Source organism: Lactuca virosa, chromosome 5 (genome assembly GCF_052849685.1).
Source record: "Lactuca virosa cultivar CGN04683 chromosome 5, Lactuca_virosa_CGN04683_v6, whole genome shotgun sequence".
Lineage (NCBI taxonomy): Eukaryota > Viridiplantae > Streptophyta > Magnoliopsida > Asterales > Asteraceae > Lactuca > Lactuca virosa.
In genome coordinates this window covers 305,952,872-305,961,850 of record NC_136430.1, presented here as the reverse complement: position 1 = coordinate 305,961,850, position 8,979 = coordinate 305,952,872, and positions in this window count along the sequence as shown.

Genomic DNA, 8,979 nt, shown 5'->3' with positions numbered 1-8,979 from the left:
AAGAAAGAACATACACACTTAATATATTCTTTAGCAAAATTGAGAGCGGAAAATTGAAATCCATTCATCATTAAAAAGAACAACTATTACAATAATTAAAAAACCCTATAGGGCAACAATTTATCTATTATTTATTCTCATTCCTCATTCTCACAAACTTTATCAATCTTTAAATCCACATCCTCTTCATCATCAATCATCTTCCTCATATCCTTTGTCCAAGACTCAAGGTCATAAGATGCCACACTACTCTGCTCAACGTTATTAAACATTTTCAAAATCTCTTCTGACATAACCTTAACCATAAAAACTGTGGCTTCCTTGGTGATGTCCTCGAATGTTCCTTCAAGCTCCTCGTTCTTCTCTCTTAACCTATTCAACTCTTCATCCTTAACCAAAAGGTCCTTCTCCTTGGACAATAAATCCTCATCCTTTTTCTTTAACTCTTTCTCCTTCATCATCATCCTTTGCTCCGTTTTCCTCTGAAGAGAATTAAATTCTCTAAGATCTTTTAGATTCGTAACAGATTTAGATAAACACAATAAAAGCAAAGAACACTGGACGAATCAAACAAGAGCTGAATGATTAATATGCTCCACCTCAGAAGAGCTCGATAAAGAACTTCGACTGTAGAGGTGTGCTAGGGTTACAGTACAATGAAAGGAATAATAACTAAGAAGCGTACAGAGAACGATGCATGCATGCATCTTATAAAGTAAACCCTAATATCATAAACAAGGCTGGATAGGCCCAGAACCGTGATAACAATGGACCTAGGTAACAAGCCCAATGACGCAACTCCTAGACTCAACAATCTCCCCCTTTGCGTCAATTGAGGCGAGAGATCATTTCGGTTGAGTGAGAGTAGATTTCTTCACAGTCTTGAATAACTTCGGTATGATGGCGAGAAGAGTTTAAAAGAAGTATTGTGGTTGAGAGAATGCGAGATAGTAGTCAATTAATTCTCGGTCAACCTTCGGGTCAGGAGAAGGAACAGTGGCGATTGACTCAAAGCAATGAAACACAAATGCCTTTCGGGTGATAGGCATGTCGAACTGAGAGTCTCTCGAATTCTCACGATCAAACGAGATGACCGGTTCAAGCCAATGAGTGCTAGGAGACTCGATTGCTTCTTTTAAGAGTTTCTCCAATGTCCACAAAGGAAATAGAGTTTTTCTACAATCCAATGCGTCGTGAGCTTCTTTTCGTTTTCTTTCCCTTTCTTATTCTTCTCTTGCGATGCGAAAGTTTTCATTAAGCTCTCGGTCATGTTGCTTTCTTTTGAGAGCATCTTCTTCGGTATCTTCCTTATCAATATCATCGATTATCTTTTTGCTTTTTTCCTTCACACTAGAATCCAAAGCTTCATTAACCTTCGGTTCAGTGGTGACTTTCGGTTGTGAAGAGATTTGAATAGGTTTGCTTGTTGGAGGTTGTGGGGGTTGACCCTGACATGCTTCTCCCCCTTGTTTCGGAGGGACACCAGTCTCCGGAATACCTTCTATACGACTCAACATGTCAAGAGCAGGTCTCAGCTTCTCAGCCAAGTGTCGTCGGACGGTGAGAGTAAGAACCGTATCATGTGCCTCTAGGAGATTGGACAGAAGAGAGTGCACATCACCAACACAGCTTTTGATAACTGCTCTCTCAGACTTGAGATCATCAATTTCCTTGGTCACCTGATTGAGCTTCAAGGTCTGAGTTTTGAGTTGAGTAGTGCGAAGAGCCAGTTCATCCATGATTTTGTTTTCCACCAGCTAACTCAGTCTGGAGTTGATCAAGACGAGACTTGATTGAAGATACGAACTCTGCATTATTAGTTTTAATCCTCGTTCAAATCCTTTCAAAATGCTTATTCTCATCCTGAAGCGAAGTGGTGAGATTCTTAATAATAGCATTCACCATATTAGCATTATTTTTGGCAGCCGCCTGGAGAGATTCCAAAAACACTTGAGCATCTGAGATTAGTTTTTCGACATTTTCGGTCGCTTTCTTGCATTCGTTTGTTGATTCTTCAACAGCGATTGGGGCTTTCTGGCAAGAGGAGGTGGAAGCTTCAATGGCATTGGTAGATTTGGATATAGAGGAGTCATGCTCCTTGACAAAAGTTGCCAACATAGCTTTGATAGCAGTCTCTGAGTAAGTCTCGCTTGGAGTGGAAGATGAAGAGGAAATCAGCTTGTCAAGTTTCTCGTTAAGATCCTTTAAATGCCGTTTCGTTACAGGAGCATCATCATCATCATCGTTGCTCTGAACTCTGTAGGGGCTATAATAGAAGGAATCAAAGTCAACATCTTCCCCACCGAGAATGGTGTCAAAGTCGTTTGAGATAGGTGGAGATAGAGGTTTGGAGGTAATCGGGGTTTCGGTCCCTGAAGTAGGTGCCCCCATATCAGATACGTTGACACGAACTTGAGGTTCGGTTGTAGTAGTGGTGGTGGTGGTAATTTTGGTGAATAGGGGGGTTGGTATTGGTATAGAAGTTGCAGTTGTAGAAAAGATTCGAGGAGGGCATGGAACAATTCTGATAGGAAAAGAGCGAGTAGGAGAGGAAGTGTAACAAATCGTAATTCCAAACATATGTAATAGTTTAGGTCAATGTATAGTTCTTTTTATAATAATAAAGAGAAATTTTAGCATAATGTGCATATTTACATAATTGACCCTCAAAAATAAATTATTTAGCAATCTCGATTGGGATGAACCGAGTGATGGAGATTGTAATAAGGTTTCCAAAAACATAAAGAACACTAAAATCCGAGTTATAACGAAGAAGTTATGACCAATCGAAAATCCGCGACAAAACCGACAAAACACTGTTCAGTGTAAAAACTGAATTTTTGATAAAAAAAGGCTTTTTAGCCTTAACAATCTAAATGAAAGTTGTAGTTTATGTTAAACCGAGAACTTTTATAAAAGGAACGAAAAAATCTGACTTCGTATGAGGAAGTTATGATTTTTCTAAGTTTCAGTATAGCAGTGTACAGCTAAAAACTCGAAATAAAGATCGAGCGATTTTTAGCCGACACAACCTAAACGAGAATTGAAGGTCTCGTCGGTAGTATTACAACGGTAAAAAGACAGACGAAAACGGACGTCGGATGAAGAAGTTATGAATTTTTAACGGATTCCCGTCCCGGTCTGTTTAAAATAATAATATTAAAAATAAAGTCAAAATTAGCCGAAGAAGTCTAAAGAAAAGTCGTAGAGTATGATTTTACCTACGCGTTCATATAAAGAACGCCAAAAACGGAGCTCGTATGCGAAAGTTATGATTTTCGCAAGTTTGGCACAAAAATAAAGAAAAAATGGGAAAAACCGGGCAATTTCGCATGCCACGTCACCCTCGCACGTGGCAGCTGCTGAGTAGACCGAACCCATGCGTGGCACTTCCTGATTGGACCGCAGCTGAGGTCCACTTAGAAGCGAACAGCTTCGCAGGAGATGCCCCGGAGACACCCCTCGCACACGCCTCGGACCCTCCCCTTCGCACGTGTCTCCTTCCCATTGGACCGAGGGTTGGTCCAATCCGAGCCAGCCAGCAGCGAGCCTCCGGTCCGAAGAAGCCCCCTCGCCTCGCCACCTGTCCGACGCGTGTCACCTTCGCGCAGCTTCGGGTCCGAACCTTCGGACTATATATAGCATGCGAGGGTTCCAGATTTTTTACACTTTTTCACCCCAAAAATCATTCTCTTTCACATTTTCCACTCCCCTAAGCTCATATACAACCCCTAAAGCCCCGGTATCAAGTCTCGAACCCTAAGCAAGCCTCGAAGCCTCGAGATTCACGAGAAGTAACCTCTCTCCTGTCGAAACTCTGCCCAATTTGAGCCGGTTTCTCGACAAATAAACTCCTTTTCGTGAAACGAAACTCTGTCCGGTTCAGCATCTATCAAGTGAGTTCATACCCCCGTATTTTCATAATTTCTACTATTTTAAGGGGGGGAATACAAGCATAACACAAGAACTTTGTGTTATAAAATCATGATTCAAATCATGATAAAATAACATTAAATTATCTAAATATACTCAACACATCAAACTCTTTTATAATCTTATATTTTTCCCCAAAATTCATATTTGTATATATATATGTATATAAATAAGATTTAAAAGGCTTAGGACTGATAACTCATTATGGGTCCTTTTCCTTGTTTGGATGTGGGCTTAAAGTACCGGTTACTTGTCCGACTGTCGTTTAAATTTTACTTATATATAAAATTGTATATGTATATAAATATAATAGTTATTTCATCAGTTTAACTACCTTTGTAACATGTTGAGCAAGGGATTACATGCAAACATGGTTAAATACACAATCAGGGAGTACATATAAATTATAATAGGTATAATTTATACATAGACAATAATTCATGATACAAGTATACTAGAATACACAAGAAACTAGGGTTTTGATACAGAACAAATCAAGGTTTACACTTATCAAATACATGTTTGGAAATACTAATTCAAGGACATACTGTCAATCATTATTTCAGAATGATTGGGTTTTGATTCAAAGAATATACTGTCAATCATTATTTCAGAATGATTGAGTTTTCAAACTAATATACATGTAACGTTTATATGCTTTTTATGAGACACTAGATTCAGGTTGTTTAATTCATTTTAGACAACATAGAAAAGTCCTGACATTATAACCAGAATCTCCAGCCGGGGATCGAAACAAGCGTGTGTAGATCTATATCGGGATTGACAACCCCGCACTCAGGCTGCTAGCTACAGTTAGATGAGTGGAAATTTTTATCACCAGTTTAAACGCCCACAAAGCGTTTGTTTGAGGTCATCAGTCATAGTATGGTTATAATAACTCATTAAAAAGATATTAACAATACGTTAGTGTATAAATAACTAAACGCAAGTACACCTTCAAAGTACTAGTTTACAGAATACAAAATACAAAGATTCAATATAGTTTTCAACAACAGCTGGTGGAGCCAGGCACGCTCTCAGTTACAAGTTTTCATAAGTAATACAAATACAAAACATTAATACACAGAGAAGGGTTTTATGGGAATAAAACTACTTTTCATATACAAACAGAAAATATAGGATTTTCTAGAACAGTTTACATATACAAGATACAGAGATACTCTTTCAAACATAAACATTTATGCACTCACTCAACTTTATGTTGATACTCTCTTTTCAAATTACTGGTATTCTCCGGGAAATAATACACAGGTACTCCCCAAGCTTTTGAGAAGATGGAGCTTTGTTGAGTCATATCTTCTTTTGTATAACTATATTTTGGTTCAATATACAATGATTGAACACATGTAAATATTTATATTTTATTAAATACAATGGTTCTTTCTACTTTGATTACTATGATGCATGTGTTGTGATACTACAATTCAAGTCCTCCACCCCCAGACATTTCCGCCGTCTGGTTTGGGGGTGTGACAGATTGGTATCAGAGCATTGTTTATAGTGAACTCAGTATATCAATCAATAAAAGATATACAAACTATAAATACATCGGGGCAAGGAGCTCTGACTACAAGTATACTTTTAAAGATTTAAGTATTTTTATAAGAGGTATACTAACACTCACAAGTAAAGTATCACAGTCATAAGAGCACACTCATACTTACAAGTATAATATCACAATCATAAGAACTTAAAAGTATTTGGACGTTGAGCACTATAGTCAAACCTGAGCAGTTATGTAATCATATCTGGAATTAATATAGCCTGATCAACTATATTGATTTGAGATATGACCAACATGTGTTTGGGAGTGATAGTAGTGTTGAGACATGTCTAAAACTTACCATACATATTCAGAAGAACTATAGAACAGAATACAAAGATTAAAATACTATGGAGAGTATTTTACTAATCTTATTTCTAATACAGAACCTATGGCTGCACCCAATTTACCGAGAGACCCCAACAATCCACAAAATGCAGGCTGGATCACAGACTCAGACGAAGAACCCTTTGAGGACAGCGAGTCAAGTGGTATGGATACAGAGCCACAAGTCTGCAACCCTGGGGAGCGTCCCCAGAGGCAAGAGGACGCTGAACCAATACCTGAGTGGGGCCAATACATAAACCATTGGAGTCGAAAAGACGGCCAACGCCCTCCGTACGGAATGGCACGAGGTTTCTATAACGTATCTAGAGGAGGAACTGTTGACAGAGCTCTTCCAGTTATAGTAAACCGAATAGCCCGGCAGTTCGATCAATCAAGGATGTCGATCAATCGAATCCTAGAGGTGAATGCGGTTGCGCAGGCAAACACTGCAGATATCCTTCGTCTTGACGAGATGCAAGATGACACCCAGCACCATACTGAAGCCCTTCAAAGGCAACTTTGTGCTGCTGAATCAGAGATCAGAGAATTAAGGGAGCACCAAGCTTCCCAAGAAAGACGTTGGAAAGCGCAAGACGAAGCAAAACCTAGCAATCGTCGTAGAAACCGTCGCAAGTAGTGTTCGCATTACTTCTACTTTCTACTTTCTATATCGAATGTGTATACTACTTTCTATGTTATGTACAAATCAAGTATCAATAAAACGATAAGCACTTTACTTCAACAAGAGTTATTACAGTTTTCATAATCATCTTATTCCAAAGTTTTGGATCACAGAAACGCTCCAGTGTTATTTTTCTTGCTTTCACTATGACCGCGGAAATGTTATTTTCGGTAGGTCGGTTTGATGTCGACACTTTCTCAGTATTGGAGTATATTATAATCCTGCTTTAAGGTCAAGTTTTCTGGACCTTATATACTTAATATACCAATACAGTTGACATGTACATTCATACTTTTTGAAAAATAACCATTCAATTTCATATTATCCTGTTGCAAGTTGTACTTGCAGTGGATTTCTATTTCCAATTCTTTGTAAGATTCATGTTGAATTAAGTGTTTAGTTCAGAGATATCAAATTCATATTCCTTCTTGATATCTCACTATCTTTTTATCTATTTGACTTTTATAGCAAGAGATGCCTCCTCGTAGAAACCCAAGACGTATCAACACCAATGAAGCACCGACGCCACCCCCACCACCACCTCATCAATTCGATCCCGCTATGTTTCAAGCGGCGGTCACGGCGGCTGTAGCGGCTGCCATGTCTCACGTTCATACTCCTGGTGTTAGTGGGTCGGGAGTCGGTGCACATCCTTCTAACCATGGCGAAAGTCATGGGCATTCGCGAGAATGCACTTATAAGGATTTCTCTAATGCCAAACCCAGGACTTTTAATGGGACTAGGGGAGTTATGGCACTAAGGCAATGGATAGAAAAGACGGAAGCAATCTTTGAAATTTGCTCCTGTCCTGAGGGTAGCAAGGTCAAATTTGCTGCCTGTACTTTTTCTGATAGGGCTCTAACGTGGTGGAATGGCCACATTAAGTCACTTACTCTAGTTGTGGCTAATTCCATCAGCTGGGAGAGCCTAAAAGCCATGTTAATGCGGGAATACTGCCCGCGAGGGGAGATACAGAAACTGGAGCAAGAACTATGGGCTCTTACAATGGTTGGTTCTGATATATATCAACCTATACCAATAGGTTCTGTGATCTGGCAATTCTTTGCCCGGATATGGTTCCTATCGAGAGCAAAAAGATTGAGAGATATATTTGGGGTATGTCGCCCCAAATTCAGTCAAGTGTTTTAGCTTCAAATCCTATTACTTTTGACAGTGCCAAAGAACTGGTACAATCTCTTATCGACCACGGAGCCCGTCAGAACTCTGTGGTCTCTGCTCCAGAACAACCCAAGGAGAGCAACAACAACAAGAAGAAGAGGGTTTGGAACAAGGGGAAGGGCAAATCTCCTCTGGAACCAGCAAAGAAGCAACAAGTAGTGGCAGTCCATGCTACTACTGTACCTGCTACCATAACCGCTACTGTACCTACTGCTGTTACCAATAATTTTGCACCAACAAAGCCCTATGCTGGTACCCTCCCTAAATGCAACAAGTGCAAATTTCACCACAATGGAAATTGCCGAGACCTACAGTGTCGTAACTGCAACAGGAAAGGGCATACTGCCCGATTCTGTAAAATGCCACCCCAACCACTTAACCAAGCACCTGCCGCTGGAGTAGGCCGAACATGCTACCAATGCGGTGATGTGGGGCACTTCATGAAGGATTGCCCAAAAGCTAGAAATGCCGGTGGAGTTGGGAGAATACTAGCCCTGGGTCATGAAGAAGCGGTGGCAGACCCTGCTGTGGTCACGGGTACGTTCCTTCTCAATAATACTTATGCATGCATTCTATTTGATTGTGGTGCTGAGAGGAGCTTCGTGAGCCATAATTTTAAACACCTACTAAATCAAAACTCCCAACCACTCAATGAAACATTTACAGTAGAAATGGCTAACGGGAAATCTGAATCCACCAATGATATATACAGAGGATGTATCCTTACTTTGAATGACTTGTCTTTTCCAATAGACCTTATGCCGGTCTCTATCAAAAGTTTTGACATCATAATAGGTATGGATTGGTTGTGCCCCAACCATGCCGACATCCTATGTTATGAAAGAGCTGTTCGTTTGAACTTACCAACTAACGAAACTCTTGTTATCTATGGCGACAAACCCGGAACGAACCTTAGGATCATTTCTTGCATCAGGGCACAGAAGTACCTTCGCAAAGAGTACTGTGCTTTCTTAGCTCACGTCGTAGACAAAAAGCAAGAAGTAAAATATATCACGAGCATTCCAGAGGTTTGCAACTTTCCCGATATCTTTCCCGATGATCTTCCAGGAGTACCTCCCGAACGACAAGTCGAATTCCGAATGGACTTAATCCCTGGAGCTACCCCTGTAGCCAAATCCCCCTATCGTCTTGCACCTTCTGAAATGCAAGAATTATCTAGCCAACTTAACGAACTCCTTAGTAAAGGTTTCATAAGACCAAGCTTCTCACCTTGGGGAGCACCGGTTTTGTTCGTAAAGAAGAAGGATGGATCATTCCGCATGTGCATAGACTA